General features: G+C 41.6%; 1 protein-coding gene across 5 annotated transcripts in view; it reads left to right on the top strand.

Moving 5' to 3' along the window:
- The first annotated feature begins 317 nt into the window (after positions 1 to 317).
- The window catches only part of STON1 (stonin 1), a 44909-nt gene continuing 28230 nt past the window's right edge, over positions 318 to 16996 (top strand). Inside the window, exons 1-2 of one of the 5 annotated variants that reach the window (XM_039887205.1) lie at positions 349 to 418; positions 3500 to 3638. The gene's annotated coding sequence lies outside the window, so the exon portion shown is untranslated. Of the gene's footprint in view, positions 419 to 3499; positions 3639 to 7808; positions 7845 to 10559; positions 11061 to 16996 lie in introns of those variants that run through there. The other 4 variants (XM_039887200.1, XM_039887201.1, XM_039887203.1 and 1 more) reach the window with 4 other exon arrangements.

The raw sequence follows: 16996 nt of genomic DNA, 5'->3' as shown, positions 1-16996 counted from the left end.
GGTCTGCTTCAGACCTGCCAAGGCTCGCAGCCATCTGCTTCAAGGGGGCATCTAAATGCAAGTCATAAACATCCCCCACCCCCCCGCAACACACACGCTCTTGCTGGAGGTATCATCCACCCCCTCCTTTGGTGGCTGGAGACTCCAGGGAAGGAAGAGAATGGAGAATCGAAAAACTTTGAGGGATCAAGGCCTGGAAGGGAGTGAGGAGAGAAGCGGGGGATCTGGCAGGGGATGGAGCAGAGGGTGGGGTAGGGACAGGAGAATCCCCTCCCCTCCACGCCAGTGGGCTCTGGGCCCTCCCCCTCAGCCCCGTCTCTGCCTCCGCCCCCCTCTCCCCCGCCTCTCTCCCTTTTCCTCCCACCCCTCCTCCCGGTGTGGATGGCGGCGGCCAGAGTCGGAGTCAGAGGCGCTACTCGTAAGTGACCGGCCCCAGGGAACAGACTGGGAGACATAAGGAGCCTGCTCTTCAGGGCAGGCGGGGGGAAGTTTGCAGGCGCGTGGGTGGCCCGGGACGACGCTGGCATCTCCCTGGCTGACCCGCGTCGGGCGCGTTGTGCCCCGTCTGCCCCACACCGCCCTCGCTGCCCCAAAGCTGCTCTGGGCCCGCGGGGTGTCCCCGACGGGGTTCCCCTCCACACCTCAGCTCTGGGGCTTCTGCGACCTGGGTCCTGGGTCTTGTCCTAAAGAGTAGGAAAACTCAAAGAGCAAGGAAAAGAATCTAGACTCAGTTCCGGGGCGGAGGGTGGGGGCACGTACAAACCCAAACGCGGTCCGGCCTCCCCAACCTGGGTTACAAGCCTCCCACCTTCCTTCAGCCTTTCTCAGGGGCTCTGGACCTTTCCACTTCCCCAACTCCCACCTTCTTTCTTCGTGGCTCCTGTTTTTCATGCTGCTGCCTCCCCACCCCCCTTTCTGTGGAAGTCTCGTGTCCCCCAGGCTCCGGCTACAGCTGGTGTCAACGGGTGTCCGCTGTAGCCCCAGAAGGCGATGACCCAGTGCAAGGGGCCTCGGCCACAGCGACCTCCACACTTGCCCAAACATTTCCTGCAGGAATGACGGTCCCTGGGATTTGGTGTTGGGTTCCTGGACCCACAAACTGTACCTCGTGGGTCCAAGAGGAAATTAAATACTGTGTATTCCTTCTTAGGATTTTACTATTTCCGTTGGTTGGGGATCTTTTTTGAAACCTCTCCAACCTCTGCTTTCTTCCAATAATAATGATACTTCGTGTAATTAGCCTTTTCAATTCTGGGAGGGAAAAAAGAACCCAAGAAAAAATAATAAAGAAAAAGAAGATAAAAAGAATGCTTGCTAAAAATACTGTGCAGAACCTGATCTTTGGAAAGTAAAGACTTCATTCCACACATAACCATTTTTGTGGGAGCTGCGAGCTGGGGAAAGCTTGTTCTCAGACTACCCCAACACAGACCATTATGGCCTCCCCCAGGCTAGAAGTTTTAATTTTCCTAACAGAAACCGCAGTGTTTGTTGGCATTCCTCAGCCTGGCATACTCCCTCTGCATTTTTCTCCCCTCCTGCTAGCTCTCCATCTCTCTCCCAACTCCCCCACTCCCACTTCCTCATAAACAGGAGTTGGTGAAAACAAGGCAATGGAAAAGGCTTTATAAGGGAGCAGGATCAAAAAGAAAAGACTGCCTCACTTAACTTTATTCCTGAGGCTGTCGCTTCAACTTGACTCTGATTGGGTGGAAGAATGTTTAGTTCATTTGTGTGGTTTTATGTCTGTTCTCATTATGGTGGAATCAATGTTTCCATGACTGGCCTAGTTCTCTGGGTGCTTAGAGCTTGTTGAATCTCAGATGGGTCTGGACAGATCAAGTCTGGAATCTGCAGAGTTTATAATCATAATAAAGGAATCTGCAGGGTTTATAATAATAATAATAATAATAATAATGTTGTTGTTGTTGTTATTATTATTATTATTATTATTATTATTATTATTATTATGGATTTATCTGTGTTGGTATTGCAAGCCTCTGCCCACCCACACAGAAATGGAGCTATAGGCAGTAGCCTGAGCTGGGGTTTGCTTCTGCATGACCTAGGAAGAAAAAGCTTTTCTAAGGAGTGAGCAGGATCATAGGGGGCTGTTGAAATTTTATTGTTTTTAGGGAGAACACACTTCTCAAGAACTTCAGCTATTCCGATTTCTGTACCAAAAAAAAAAAAAAAAAGTGGTTGTAACATGTATTAGATCAGGTTCTGAACAACCATCAAAACAGGTCAACTTATTGAACTATTTGGAAATAAAGATTTTTTTAAAAAATGAATTTCATTGAAAATAAAGTTATTTTAAAAGAATATAATTCATTTTTCTCTGCTGATTCAGTTTGACAGTTCCCCATGTGTATAAATTAGTAAAGTTTTACTGTGGTCTCAAAATGTCACTGATAAGGAAGTGCTGGGACTTCCATTCAAAAAGAAATCACTTAAATTTTGAACTTGTTTGGCCCTGTTGCTTAGAAAACAATACACTCATAAAAATCTTCAGTTTCTTCCTCTTCCTGAGAATTTTTAATAGTGTATTTAATTCCCCAGAAGTCAGCCTTACGCTTTTTGGAGAGAAATCACCTTCTGCCTTGTTTAGCTTGTGCACCACCTTATAGAATCTTGTTAAACTGGGGGGTTTGCCATCAATCACAAGGGTTTGCTCTGCAGCCCCAGATAGGCAGCTGTGTATGTTGGGGATATAATAAGGGCTAGCAGTGTTTCTCTTACCTAAGGAACAGGTGTTCTGGATGGTGAGACTAAAGGTTGCATCCCCAGTGAGCCAATGAAAAGCAGCCAATTTTCTGGATGTGTCAAGATGAGTTGTAAATACATGAAGTGTGGGGCCTGCAGAGAGGAAGGAGGGCAGGGGTCATTAAGAAGTAAACCCAAAGGAAAAGGATGTGGCCTTTTAAAATCATGTTATACAAGAATACTGAATTACAAAGAACATGCTTAGGGTATGATGTTAAATGTTAATAAAGCAAGTTATGAAATAGAAAACACTGCAATCTCACTCTTTGAAAGTACATCCAAAAATATTGGAATTATATGCATCCAAATGGATGGTGGCATTATAGGTGCTTTTGATTTTATTTGTGCTTGCCTGTATTTCTCAACTTTTTTACAATAGTAATAGCTAAGATTTATTGAGTATAAAGCGTATACATATGGTATTTCATTTTAAAAGTCGAGTAGATACTATTATTCTCATAATAGAGGAATCAGAGGGATAACTTGCCAAGGTTGCATAGCCACTATGTGCTAAAATCAAATCTTGAGTTTGGGTCAGAGGCCACAGTCTATGCATCTCAATTCCACTGTCTACCATCTCCCTGCACATGCATTGTTATTATTTTAATTATAAGAAAAATAGAAAAGGAAGGGAAAGTATGTTGTGCTTTAGTAAGAATCGATATTTTGATTAATTGTAAAATGTCTCTGTCTCCCATCTCTCCTGTCTCCCTCTGTCATTTCTCTTTGGAAGTCCTTGGAATTTCTCCAGACTTAGCCAGAGGCATCTCACCTTCCCTTGGGAGCCAGCTGTACCCACAATTCTTCTGAGGCTTCCCAGCCAGGTTGGAATTCCAGGAACCCACGGGATTCTGGAGCAGTCCTGGAAGAAGGCAAGATTTTAAAGTAGATTAGGCAAATTTTATCTTCTTGTTCTGCCAACATGGGCTTACCTTGTTCTTGGCATTGTCAGGGGAATGCGATGGGTGGAAGGAGCCAGGGAAAGCTCCCAGGCTCCCATTTACTTATGTGTTACATGGAATGTCAGAGTAGAAAGGTCAAGGATTTACCATGGAACAGGAAGGAGAAAGAGGAAAGCTTATTGCTTCTCAATGCTTATTACTGTGAAAACACAATAATAAACTTTTTTAGAAGCCTGACTGTGTGGGTGATCCCATGCATTGGCAATGGTAAGATGAACTGCTTTAGTGGAAGCAGAAATATTCAACGTGATTCTAGGGGGGCTCTGGGGAAAAAATGTGCACATCTTGTACCACCATGTACTCACGCAGGCAACCAGGCCTCCAGAGGTCACCTTATCCATTGTCTCCTGGAAATGTGTGTAAAGATCTCAGAAGGATGGGCTTTTCTAAAACATCCAGTTATTCAGGTAACGTGCTTTAAGAAGGAGACTTTAGCTCACCTATTCTTCAAGGAAGAAACTGCTAAAAGGCTGATGCTTCTAAATCACCTTGTTGAAAAAAAATTTAAGAGTGAAGGACTTCTTTCTCGAATTATCATATTTGGACCAATGTCCAGATTCTGTAGCCACTTACCCATGTGAGAATTATCTTTCTGGTTTCAGTGCCAAGAAAAGTTCTGGTGAGCAACTTGTTTATTTGGTCTTGTGGATGCTGTGAATCCTTTGGTTGATGTTTCCCATTTCTTATTTGGCCAAAAGGAAGCACAGAGCCAACTAAGTGGCCCACTTCTAGCATAAGTATTGGAGTTTGTGGCCTCTGTTTTTCAATTACTAATATTATTATACACCTTATATTTCCTACCTACACTTTTGCTTGAGTCTCAATTTTCTCACCTACTTTACGTTGTTTTGTTTTATTCATTCAGTGCATTTTGGAGGCTACTATTTCTGACACCCCACTCCTTCCTTCTGAGTTCATTTTTCTTCATGTCAACAAAAAGGTCTTTGGTAAACTTTAAAGTATTCGTATTCCTGAAAATGCCTTTAATTTACTGTTACAAGTGAGAGTTTGGCCGATTGTAGAATTCTGGAGTCATGGTTATTTCCCTTCAGTACTTGGAAGATGCTATACCATTACATTCCTGCATCTGTTGCTACCTAAGAGTGCCAGGTAACTTTGGGCAAATTATCTAATGTCTCTCAGTCTCCTCATCTCTACAAGAGATAGTAGTATCCACTTCAAGGCTATTTGTGAGGAGATAATGTATGCAAATGTTAGAATAGTGCCTGCCATTTAAGGAAACACAATAATTGTTAACTATCATATTTTTTCAGAATTTTTTGGCTTTCTTGGATTTTATTAGTCATCTAAATGTTAGTCTGGTTGCACACACACACACACAATCCTGTTGGGGTTTTTATTAAAATTGTGTTCAATTTATATTCCAGGAGAACTGACACCTTTACAATATTGGGTCTTCTTTTATTCAAGTGAATGATTTGCTGTATTTTTTTTTCCTGTAGGTTTGGTTGATATTTTAATTATTTTTTCTTATTACATTTTCATATTGATTATTTGCTGACCCATAGAGATATTCCTGATTTTGAATTTTGTTCTTGTATCTAGCATCCCAGTTGAATTCTCTTATTAGAGCTAAGAATCTGTATATAGATATTCTTGAATTTTCTAGATAGACAATTATAAAACAATAATTTGTCTTTTCTATTCCTTCTAGCTCATATCTTTTTCTTGTATCATTGCATAGGGTAAATTGTCCAGTATAGTGTTTAATAGTAACAGTGATAACAGGCATCCTTGTCTTCTTACTGTTTTTAATGAGTACTCTGAAAGTTTCTCCATTAAGCATGAAGTTTGCTTAAGGTTTTGGTGTATATTCTTTATTAAATTAAGGACTTTCTCTGTATTAAGATTTTTTAACAAATTAAAAATTTTATCGTGACTGAGTGTTGATTTTATGTAATGCCTTACTGTTTTTATGTGAATTATATGAGATGAGCATACGTTTTTCTTGCTTAATATAATGTGATAAATAATATGAGTATATTTAATTTTGTTGAGACATACTTGTGTACATATATACAGATAGACACACACACAGATATGTTCTTTTATTCTATGGGATATAATTTGCTAGTACTTTATTTAGGATTTTTGCAAATGCTCATAAGTGAAACAACTGGTCTATAATTTTCTCTTTAAAAAATATTATTCTTATATTGTTTGATGTCAAGTTTATATTAGCCCCATAAAAGAAGTTGAGTAGCTTTTCCTCTTTCATGTATATTTTTCTTAAACAGTATCTGTTCCTTAAAAGTTTGGTACAATTTATTGTAAAATCATCTGAACCGTTTATAAAGGGTACGTGTGTCAGGTTTTTGACAATTCAATTTCATTAATGTTTATGGATGAATTTGGGTTTCTGTTCCTTTTTGATTCCGTTTTGATGATTGTTTAGCTGCTCCATTTCATGTGTTCTCAGATTTTTTAGCATAAAGTTATTCATAATTTTCTTTTGTGGTTTTTAATAATATTGTCTGTATATGTTTCCTTTTTATTCTTAATATTATTTATTTGTGCCATCTCTCATTTTCTTAATATAGAGGTCTACTTAGTTTTTTAGTATAAACGACTTCTTTCTTATGTATACTTTTTGGCTTTTATCTTTTTTCTCTTATTTACTTTATTCTTTTCATTTCTAGCTACTTGAATTGACTCCTAGCTTATTTATTTTTTTGCTTTTCAATAAATGCACTTTAAGGCTATAAAGTTACCTCTAAGTAACTGCTTTAGCTACATCATGATGTGTTCTTTCATTACCACTTAGCTCTAAACATTTTGTGCTTCTGTTATTTCCTTTTCAACCCATGGATTTATTTAATTTACATCTTCAACTTTTTAAAAAACATTTTTTTTATTTTGTTTAAATTATTCTTGATTTCTAATTTAGTTGTATTTTGAAAAGGGCATGCATGGTCTGTATAACAATTCTTTGTTAGGACTGCCTTTGTGTCCTATTACATAAATAATTTTCCAAATATTGCTTTAAAAGAAAAATATATTTACTGCCTGATGGATGCAGAATTCTTTTTTTTAATTTTATTTTTCAATTAGAGTTGACAGTCAATATTATTTTATTATTTTCAGGTATACGGCATAGCAGTTAGACAATTATATAATTTATGAAGCAATCCCCAATTAGTTGAGTACCCACTTGGCACTATACATTGTTATTACAATATTATTGACTATATTCCCCATTCTGTACCTTTAATGGCTATAGAATTCTATATCAATCTAATGGGTCAAACTAATTAACTTTTTAAAATTTCTCATCTTATTCCTGATTTTTTGGCCTGCGTTCTGAGTTCCCTTCAGTTTCTCAGAAAGGAATATTAAAATCTCCCACTGCGATTGTAGATGTGTCAGTTTCTCCTTGTAATCCATCAGTGTTAGTGCAAGTTTATGATTCTTATTTCTTTTGGGTGGATTTATTACATATGCATGTACTATCCTCTTTTATGTCTATTAAAGCTTTTGGCCTAAATTCTATTTTGTGTGATATTAATATTGCTATACATGCTTCATCTTGGTTACTATTTTCCTTGGATGTCTTTGTATATCCTTCTTTCTTCTCTGTATAATTTTACTTTAAATGTGAATCTTAGAAACAGTGCATAGCTTCATTTTCTTTATTATTATAACATGAAAATCTGTCCCTTTAAATAATCAAGTTTAAACTTTTATGTTCTTTGCAATTATGTATATTTGGCCTCTTTCTGCCATCTTAAGTTCTTATATTTCCTATTTACCATTTTTGTTGCTTCTTTTATTCCTTTTTTCATAGTTTTGTTGCTTCTTTTATTCCTTTTTTCATAGTTTTAGATTGATCAAGTTTTATATATTTCTGTTTTTCTGCCAACTGTTTTGAAAGACATAAATTCTGTTGTATTTTTTAAATAGTTAATTTCTTGGCATACAGTTTCTGTATGATCTGAAAGTATATATTTAAACCTTGTTCTTGCGTTGTTTAAGGTCGTTTTCTGTTCTTTGCTCGAGCAGATGATAAGCTTTCTTGTGGTTTCCTCAGATTGGCCAGTGATGTTTCTCTCGACCTGTTTCAGGAATGAAGCGGCCCTTTATGACCTCCACTTTTATGTAAGTGCTTCACTAACAGCTTCTGGCATAAGGTGGCCATTACCTGGACTCCCCTCATTGCATGCATGTCATTAAAATCTCAGCCCCCAGCCCTTCAGGCTTCTACCTGGTCTGGATTGTTCCAAGAGCCCTTTGGCTTCAGTTCCTACTCATCAATCTAACTTTGATTTCCCTCTTTACTTCTGGTATCTGGACATTTCTATGTTATCTATGCTTTATATAATATTTTTATTGTTATATTTTCAGTGTTTTCAAGTGTTTGGATTAGAAGGGGGAGTTATTTCTTGTGGCAACTCAATCCACCATATTGACTGAAGTTTTTAACTATTAATTTTAAAGTTTATTTTATTTCATTATATGTAAAATAGAATACAAGTGAGCAAATGCATATGCATTAGCCCCTGGCTGTGAAATGCACTGCTGCTGAGTAAATGCAGCAGAGAAGAGGCCCTGAAAGTTCTGTGTGCTAACACCACTGTCACAGAGGACTCTGCACTCATGGAGTGGTGTCTTGTTCACTATGGGGCCACATGTTCTCAGTTCAGAAGAGATCTGAATTTCCCAAACACTGCTCCAGTCCCCAAATGCTGTCCTTTAGATTCTCAGTGACAAAACAGTATCCTAACTTACACCCATGTGGAAAAGAAAAGCCTCTGTAGACAGGTTCCTGTTCCCTTTGTTCAGGGAGATGATGTTCTCTCTTCCCTGGCATGTGTGTTTACTTGAGTCTCTAACAGTGCAGAAGGGTTTACATTGAACAATTGATTCTTCCCTTGTGACCGACAGCATCTCTGGGAATGTTGATTGATATCAGCAAAGCCTGTTCACAATTTATAAAGAAATCTACACATAGATCTTTCCCATATCCTTCCACAAACCTTATTCTTTTAAGGAAACCAAGCCTGCAATCATCCTTGGCCTTCTCCACTGGCCCTCATATCAGCCCTTTGTGGTAATGGAAAAACAGTGGACTTTGGAGTCAGGCAGATCTGGATTTGAATCCAGGCTTTACCACTAACTAGTACTGTGGTTGCTATAACAAAGTACCACAGACTGGGTAGATTTCTCACAGTTCCAAAGACTGGAAGTCTAAGATGAGGGTGCTGGCATGGTTCTGGTGAGGACCCTCTTATGGATTGCAATGACCGTCTTCTCTGTGTGTGCTTATATGGTGGTGGTCGGGGGTGGGGGAGCGGGTGGCGAGGTAGCTCTCTGTGGCCTTTTCTTATAAGGGCACTAATCCCATTCATGAAAGCTCCACCCTCATGACCTAATCACCTTGGGGGTTAGGATTTCAACATGAATTTTTGGGGACTCAGACATTCAGACCATAGCAGTGGCCTCGGGCAAGTTACTTCACATCTCTGAGGCTGTTTCCTTTCCTATAATGGTAATAATAAAACCTACCCTTAAAAATTGTTCTGAAGATTAAATGAGATAACAGGAAATGATATAGGCCAAGTGCTTGGCATATGTAATGCTCACAAATGTTAGTCACCTGTCATCCCCTGCCGTGTTTCTTTCAAACTAAGATTGTACTTCAGAAGGTCTAATCAGAGACCTCTAGGAAGAGGCCATGGGTACACCTCCTAACATCTTATGTTTTCTTGGTAGTTGATTTAAATTTCTCTTGGATGGATTCCTTTAAAGCTTTTATGTGCTTTATACCTATAGCACTTCTCAGTAGCCCTTCCAGCCTACTGATAAACCATTCTATGGCATTACTCTGTAGTTATTTAAGAACCATTCTCCTCATAACCAGAAACATCTTTTTGCTTTATTTGTTGGTACTCATTACTTTAAGAAGATGAAAACCCTTTATTTCACTATTGAAACTAATATTTTAAATGCAAAGACTCCAGAGAGCAAATATAAGGAGTAAACAACAGATAGAACTATTTCTGGGGACTAGGTTACACCAGAAGGGATCACGAAGGCCCTGTGTGATTGGGGGGTGGGTGGGGGTAGGGAACTGACAAAGAGGCAGCCACAGTGGGCCGAAGAACTGAAGGTATTTCTTAAGGATTTCCCAAGACCTAAAATCTGCCTATTTTACAACAATCATTTATCTGGGCTCTGTGGATTCTGTACTTGGCCCAGAGCTTTTTGCAAGTGACTTATCTGCTATGACTGTTCTTAAGTAGAAGAAAAGAGCATCATGAAAATAAATCATAATTGGAATTATGGATGTGCCTCCATATAAATATCTCTGGCTTGGAGAACAAAAATAACTTTTCCATTGCAGAGCTAAGCCAAGAGTTTTGTGGAAGCAGCACTGAGAATCTAATTTAAAACAGCCACAGCCCAAAAATTCAGAGACAGGGCTGACACATTGGCCTCTGTTCATTCCTTTGAACATTTTTTTCCCTAGCTCACGGTAACTCATATTCAAGGCCAATTTGGAAGGCCTAGAAGATGGTAATTGATGCAACAAACATTGCTCTTGTTGGCCTCAGTTTAGCATTAATACAAACATAGAGAAATGTTTTAATCTTATGTCTTTACAACCAAAAACCTCCCCTAATGCAGCTCCAGGCCTGTTGCTCGTTTGTGGCTTGAAGCAGAACCTCATGCATTTCGTGAAAATTGCTGGTTCTTTTGCTAGCTGTGGATTCAGTGGAAGGTGCTAGCTGTGGATTCAGTGGAAGGTGCTAGTTGGGGTCATTCTAAGTAGCACATTGCAGTTGGGTGCTCCTGGTTTTCAGAAAAGTTATCTTGGTAAAAAAATCAGGCTTTCCTGGGAACTGGGTGATAGTGTCAGAATCCTTCAGTTCTAAGAAGGCTCAAACTTGCCTACATGAACATTTTTCCTCCTTAAGGAAGGAAATTGTGATTGTAGGTTTCTGACCTTATGCTCTATCATTCTTCTTTCGACTGACTATAAACTCCCAGTGAGAATGGCTCTGTAGCACACGTGATGGGGTTTACCCATCTTTAAACGGCCCCTGCTTGTCAGGATCTGCCTCATCCCCACCCACACATTCCCTTCTCCCACCAGATGTTCCGACTTAACTGCTCACACATGCCCTTCTACACGCACACACAGGCTTTGGCCAGTCGTGGGTGGGAACCCTGCTGCAAACACCACTGCCTTTGGCCTTTGCCGGATTCTCACGAGGGCACTGCTTGAGCTATCCCAGCTGCACTCTGTCTCCGGAGGTGGAGATGGCGGCGTGATGGCGATGGAGATGCACAGGATCTCACCACCTGAGAAAGGTGTTGGCTCTTTTATTGTTTTCCTAGTCTGTCTGTGCTCACCCTCTTGTGGGGTACTGGTTCCTTTAACTTGTCCCCTCCTGGAACTTTTGTTTGTCTTGTTTCTGACTTGTTGCCTTGCTTGGGCTTATTCGTGCTTCTGGGACCCTATTCTTACTTTGTTTCGGGCTTGTCTATCCCCATCCCCTTTCGATATATGTGGCTCATGCACATAGCCACCACTTACTGAGTGTCTGCTGTGTTTGAGGCTCCTACACATCACCATTGGTTATGATGCTCTGGCTGATACCACTTTTCTAGTGCCATCAAGTCACTGTGGAGAATGATGAATAGTTCTGCAAAGCTTTGGGGAAATTGCCCCATGTTAGGAGAGATGCACATGAAAAACAATCTCTTCTCTTTTTATATTTCAGACTTTAAAACAAAGTGTGTGGGGCAGGAACCATCAGGTTCAGCCTTGGTTTCTTTCCTGTGTTCCTGGCATAGCTTCCTTCTGGTTTCCCTGCCTGTGGCCTCACCACCTTCCAGTTCACCCTCCACTGTCAGAGCTTTCTTTCTAAAGTTCTTATCTGATCCTGTTTATTCTCTCTCTAAATTCTTTTACAGAATCCTATTGCCTTTACAATAAAATCAAATTCTTAGCATGATACAGAAGGGCTTCTGTACTTACTGTACTCACCTGTCTGCCTCTTTTGCTGTGTCGCCCATGTTAACTCCTGGCTCTTGCCACGCCCATCTTCCTGCAGAATCAGGCTCTCTCCTGTCTCCCTGTCTTTGCACACACACCTCTCTCTATTCTGTTCTGCCTGATCGATTCCTATCAGCCTTCAAGATTCAATTCAGCTCAGAAGCCTATGCTTCCTGAAGTCTTTTCAGACTACCAGAACCAGCAGCTTTATTTCTCCTACCGCAGTAGTGGACACCGCCACTGCCACTGTCACCTGTCTTAATTATCTGGCTTAATTAAGTACCATAAAATCCTGCATTTGGCTTTATCACATTAACATAACATTTGAGAACTGTTCGTGCTGGACAGAAAATGCCCTGGGGTGATGAACTCTGCCTGTTTTCCACTTGCACCAGCGTGCAGCATAGTGTTAAAGGTACTAAGTTACCATTGTTGAGTGACTGTGTGCATGCTGAAAGAATTGATTCACGGGTTGTGTGTTCACACACACACACCAAGACGTAGATCCTTATAGGAAGCTTACTTTAAATCTTAGAGTATTTACAAAGCACATAGTAGGTGCTTAGTGAATGTCTATTGAGTCAAAGAAAGAATAAAATGCACATACATACAAACTCTAAAAAATTTACTCCAAAATGTCCTAAGAAGAGAGCTATAATGTGGCCTCGCTTCCTCTTAACTACAGTAGAATGTGGGCTGGAAAAATCAAAGATAGCGTTCATGTTCATTTTCTCGGCTATGTTTCCTGAGTGAATCATTTTATTTCTTTGGACCTCGGTTTCCTCATCTGTCAAATGAGATGTTAGAAATATATTTAATGTCTATCGAACATTTTAGATTCAGTCTTTAGTAGAAGGCCCGAAGTCAAACGACCGGCTGATTTCCAGCTGTCGTTAGTGGCATGAATTTGAGATTCATTTTTTGCCTTCATCATGGAGCATATTCATGACAAGCCCTCCAGCACTGGGCAGAACAGCAAAGCTGAGACCAAGAGATGGACCAGAGTTTGCTCAAACTGCGGCAGAAGGCCAAAACCTAGTTGGAAAGCAAAAGCAGGCTGGGTGGCATGGGCAAGGTGAGCCCATGCTGTGAGCCAGGTAGTCAGTGTCCCATGGCAGTCTGAGGTCAAAGCTGGAAGGGAGCTGGACAGTGTGCTTTCAGGGGTATGCTGAGAAGTGACCTCTCAGGAGAGTCTTTGGGAAGACCCAGTGCACGTCATCAAGACCAGCTTCCGTTGTCTGAAGGATGAGTAGGTGAAGAGGTGTTTAAACTTAGTCTGCAGCCCCCTGTAATACAGATGGAAGCCAGGAGGAAGTTAATTTGTGGTTAATAGGAGGGAGAAGAGTTTAATTCTGTCCAAATGATAATGAGATGAAGTTGCTTATAAAGTACTGAGGTCTCCACTCCTGGAAGTGTTTATGCACAGCTGATAATTCCTCACCAGAGATTGATCAGGGCTCACTTGTGCAGGTTGCACTAAATGTTTAAAGTTTTTTTCTGCTTCTAGGAGACCCTTTGCTTCTCATGTCCTCCCCAAATCCTATTTAGGTTAATGCTTTCAGATTTCATAGCCCTTCCTTTTGTGATGTGATCTCAGCACACCCTACTGTCCTGGGGATCAGCCTTTTGGAACTTTTTAGTCTTTAAATGCCCCCCTTAAAGCGAAGAACCCTGGATTGGACCTCATGGGCCAGGATGTGGTGTGACCAGGGCCTCTCTAGGGATGTTAAACACTTTTTATAGGTAGTGGATCTATTAATTACTCATTTATCATCTCAGTATGAGTTGCGCTATAAAAGCAAAGAACAGTGTGTCTCGGCTTCCTCTGGTATGTGCTCATGCCGCCTCAGGTGATAGATAGACTTCATTTTCTTGGCTAGAGTTGAATTTCAGATCTCTTTGTGGTAAATCTAATCTAGACAGTGATTCTGAGGCTTGGGGAACACTTTCTGTACTTGGGGGACAGTTTCATGGCATTCCGTCCTTGTCTTCTCAAGAGCCTCACGTTTCACCCCAAATGCTTTCTCGCTCTTTTTTTTCCCGCTTTTATTTTTCTTGTTCATCTCTTCTCAACTCTCCATGCCCACTGAATAATACAACACTTCTACTTGTTTTTTCTCTTCAGTGTTTTTCTCTTCAAATTCTTTGCCTTCCTGGTATCCGGGTGAATAGGAATGTGGGCGGCTTGTCAGCTCATTGTGCATATGAAGAAAAATGGCCAGAAAGGTTAAGTGATGCACTTAATATACTGGCAGAGCAAAGGACTCCGGAACCCAGTTTTCTGACTCTCCCCACCACCCCCTGTCCCTTGTCCTGGAGATCACACCACGTTTACTTGTAGCGCTGGAGTCACAAAGAACAGTAAGCTTTTCTCTGTATGTGTGGCCATTGTACCAAAATAATTCACCAAGGGCCAATCCCAGGCCTCTAGAGATTCATAGTCTCAGCCCACACTGAAGTAAACTAACAAGAGTGGCGAGAGCAAAAGAATTTATAAAGTGCTTCCTATTTTTCGAAGAAACTTTTGAATCTGTCTCTTTATACGATGCTCCCCAGAGCCCTTTGAGGTGGAACAGCCCATGTGAGCCTAATTTTGCAGGTGAAGGTCATAGGTGGGGTCCAGATCTGAGTTGGTGGGGAGGAGGCCCTATGCAAAAAAGCTAGCTCTTGGTCTATAATCTTCCTTGTGGGTCATGCTTCAGGAAAACCAGGAAAAAGGAATGAGTTATTTCCATCTGATGTCAAAGGCAAGACCCAGGATTCTAGATTTAGCAGTTTGCTCAAGAAATAGTCTCTTGCCATGTTTGAAGGTGGGAGCTGGGCCAGGGGCTGGGGCAGGGACAGTGGGGGCCGGCTCCCGAGGTTGGGAGAGTATAAGGCCAGATGGGAGAGAAGTGTACAGGCTTGGTGAGTTGGTTGTTAAGACATGGGCATGCTGGGCTTGGCCTCCTAGAGAGAGAAGTGGCCTTCTAAGATCTGGTAGGTACACAAGCTAGGGATTCAGAAATGTGGAGGGGGACCTGCTATCCCCAAATGTGAGTCTTATTATAATCTTGGGTTATTCGGCCATTTATTCAGCAAATATCAACAAACGCCTACTGACCATAAATAAATCTCTAACTTATTTATAGTTTTTGTTATGAAGACCTCATATGTGTGTGTATATATCTCTATATCATCTCACATATATTTATTCTTATTAATGTACATAACCAGTGGAAATACAGGGTATTTTCCTCCATTTATCGATTAAGAAACTGAGGCCTAAAGAGGGTAATGGGTTTGCTCAAAGTGCCATAGTTACTTCGAAGCTGAGCCAAGTACAAAATCCATGTTTTCTGAGTTCTTTTTACTGGTGCTTCTAACTGCTTTCCACATGACAAGCAGTTCCTGCTTTGAAGAGAAATAGAGGAAAACACCTTTCGAGTTGTTACTCAAGGTTTCACTTTATCTTTAGAGACAGGAAAACCTAAATACAGAGTTGAAACACAACTTGAGCCCTTTTTGCTAAGCGCCCAAGTGGGCATTTGTATGGTTGGCAGTCACTCTTTAAGTCAGCCAGGAGCAAGCCCTCTTCTTAGATTTGGAATTAATGTCTGTGCTCTTGTGCATCCTGACCTGTGCCGGGCACCCTAGTTATGTGATGGGCTGGGTTTCCTTGGTAAAGGGGTTATGGATGAGAGAGCTGGGGTCATAATGCAGCCAACTTGGGGCCTCCGGCAATGAAGGAAGGTTGCTGTCCCAAAGCTCCCAGGGTTCAAATATGTGACTCAGCTCACAGCTCAAGTCCCCTTTATTATGCCCCATGGCCTATATTAATTATGGCCAATGGCTGAGCCCCTGTAAGTCCTGCCCCTGTCCCTGTAATGGGCACCTGAGGCTCTGCCACCCTGAGCCCTGAACGTTGGGCCCAACAAGCTGAGCAAGGCTGATCCTGGAGAGGCCTCATCCTGTTGGCTCAGCCTGATGCTCGGCATATCCTTAATCAGGCCTCCTCATTTCCAGATGAAGCCCCTGCTGGGCTGCCTAGGTCAGGGTAGGTGCTTGATGGAGATCCTGGGCTCGGCTGTGATTTTTCCCTGCCAGAATGCCCTGCTGCTGCCGCCTCCTCCTTTCTAGGCAGAAGCAGCTGCTCCCTTATGCTTTTCTTGGCACAGTTCTTGCCCTACAGGGTGCCTATAAGAAGCTCTGGGATGAGTCAGAACCTGGCTTCAGCATCAGGTATATTTTTCACCTATTCATCAAACATTTTTTGGGCCTGTTGGCTTGTGCCAGGGCAGGGCACCCAGGCATGAACAAGATCCTGCCAGTCCCTGCTGTGGGGCTGCTCCCTGCCTAGAATGGAGGCCCCAGGAGACACCTATCATGCTGTGACAGTGCTGTTGGAACTCCAACCTAGATTCCTGGCCAGTCACCTACTGTGGGAGTTCATGCCCTGGTGCTCTGCATTTCTGCCACTCACCGGGTCCCGGTGTCTGCTCTGGGAGCCTTGCTCTGCATTGCCACTGCCCCAATTATCTATTACTATGGAACAACCACTCCAAACATAGAGGTTTTCACTGATGGGCAAACAGGTAAACAGAATGTGATGTATACGCGCAGTGGAATATTTTTCAGTCTTAAAACGGAAGGATATTCTGGCACAGGCTTCAACATGGGTGATCCTTGGTGACATTATGCTAAGGGAAGTAAGCCAATCATATAAAGGACAAATATTGAATGATTCCACTTATATGAAGTACTTAGAGTAGTCAGATTCATAGAAACAGAGTAGAGTGGTGATTTCGGGGGGCTGAGGGAAGGAGGCGTTAGGGGAGTTAGGGTTTAATGGATACCGAGTTGCAGTGTGGGAAGATGAAAGAATTCTGGAGATGGATGGTGGGGAGGGTTGCACAGCAATGTGAATGTACTTAATGCTGCAAAACCGTACACTTAAAAATGGTTAAAAGGGTAAATTTTATCTTTATATTTTACCGCACAAAAAATGCGGAGGCTTAAAACCACAACTTAATATTATCTTTATTGATTTTGTGGGTTGACTGGTCAGCTGGATGGTTCTTGATTAGGGTCTCTCATCTAATTTTAATCACATGGTGACTGGAGCTGGAATCACTGAAAGCTCAAGTGGCCCACGTCTGAGGTGGTGCCTAAGTGTGGCTCCTCCACGTGGCTTCTCTGTCCAGAAGAGAAGTTGGACAGAGAAGCTATAGCCTGGTTTTTTATGTTGTGGCTCAGAGTTCTGACAAGC

The sequence above is a fragment of the Pteropus medius genome, unplaced genomic scaffold, assembly GCF_902729225.1.
Source record: "Pteropus medius unplaced genomic scaffold, Ma_sr-lr_union100, whole genome shotgun sequence".
Lineage (NCBI taxonomy): Eukaryota > Metazoa > Chordata > Mammalia > Chiroptera > Pteropodidae > Pteropus > Pteropus medius.
Note: the sequence above shows the minus strand (reverse complement) of the source record. Positions and strands in the feature narration are given on the sequence as shown.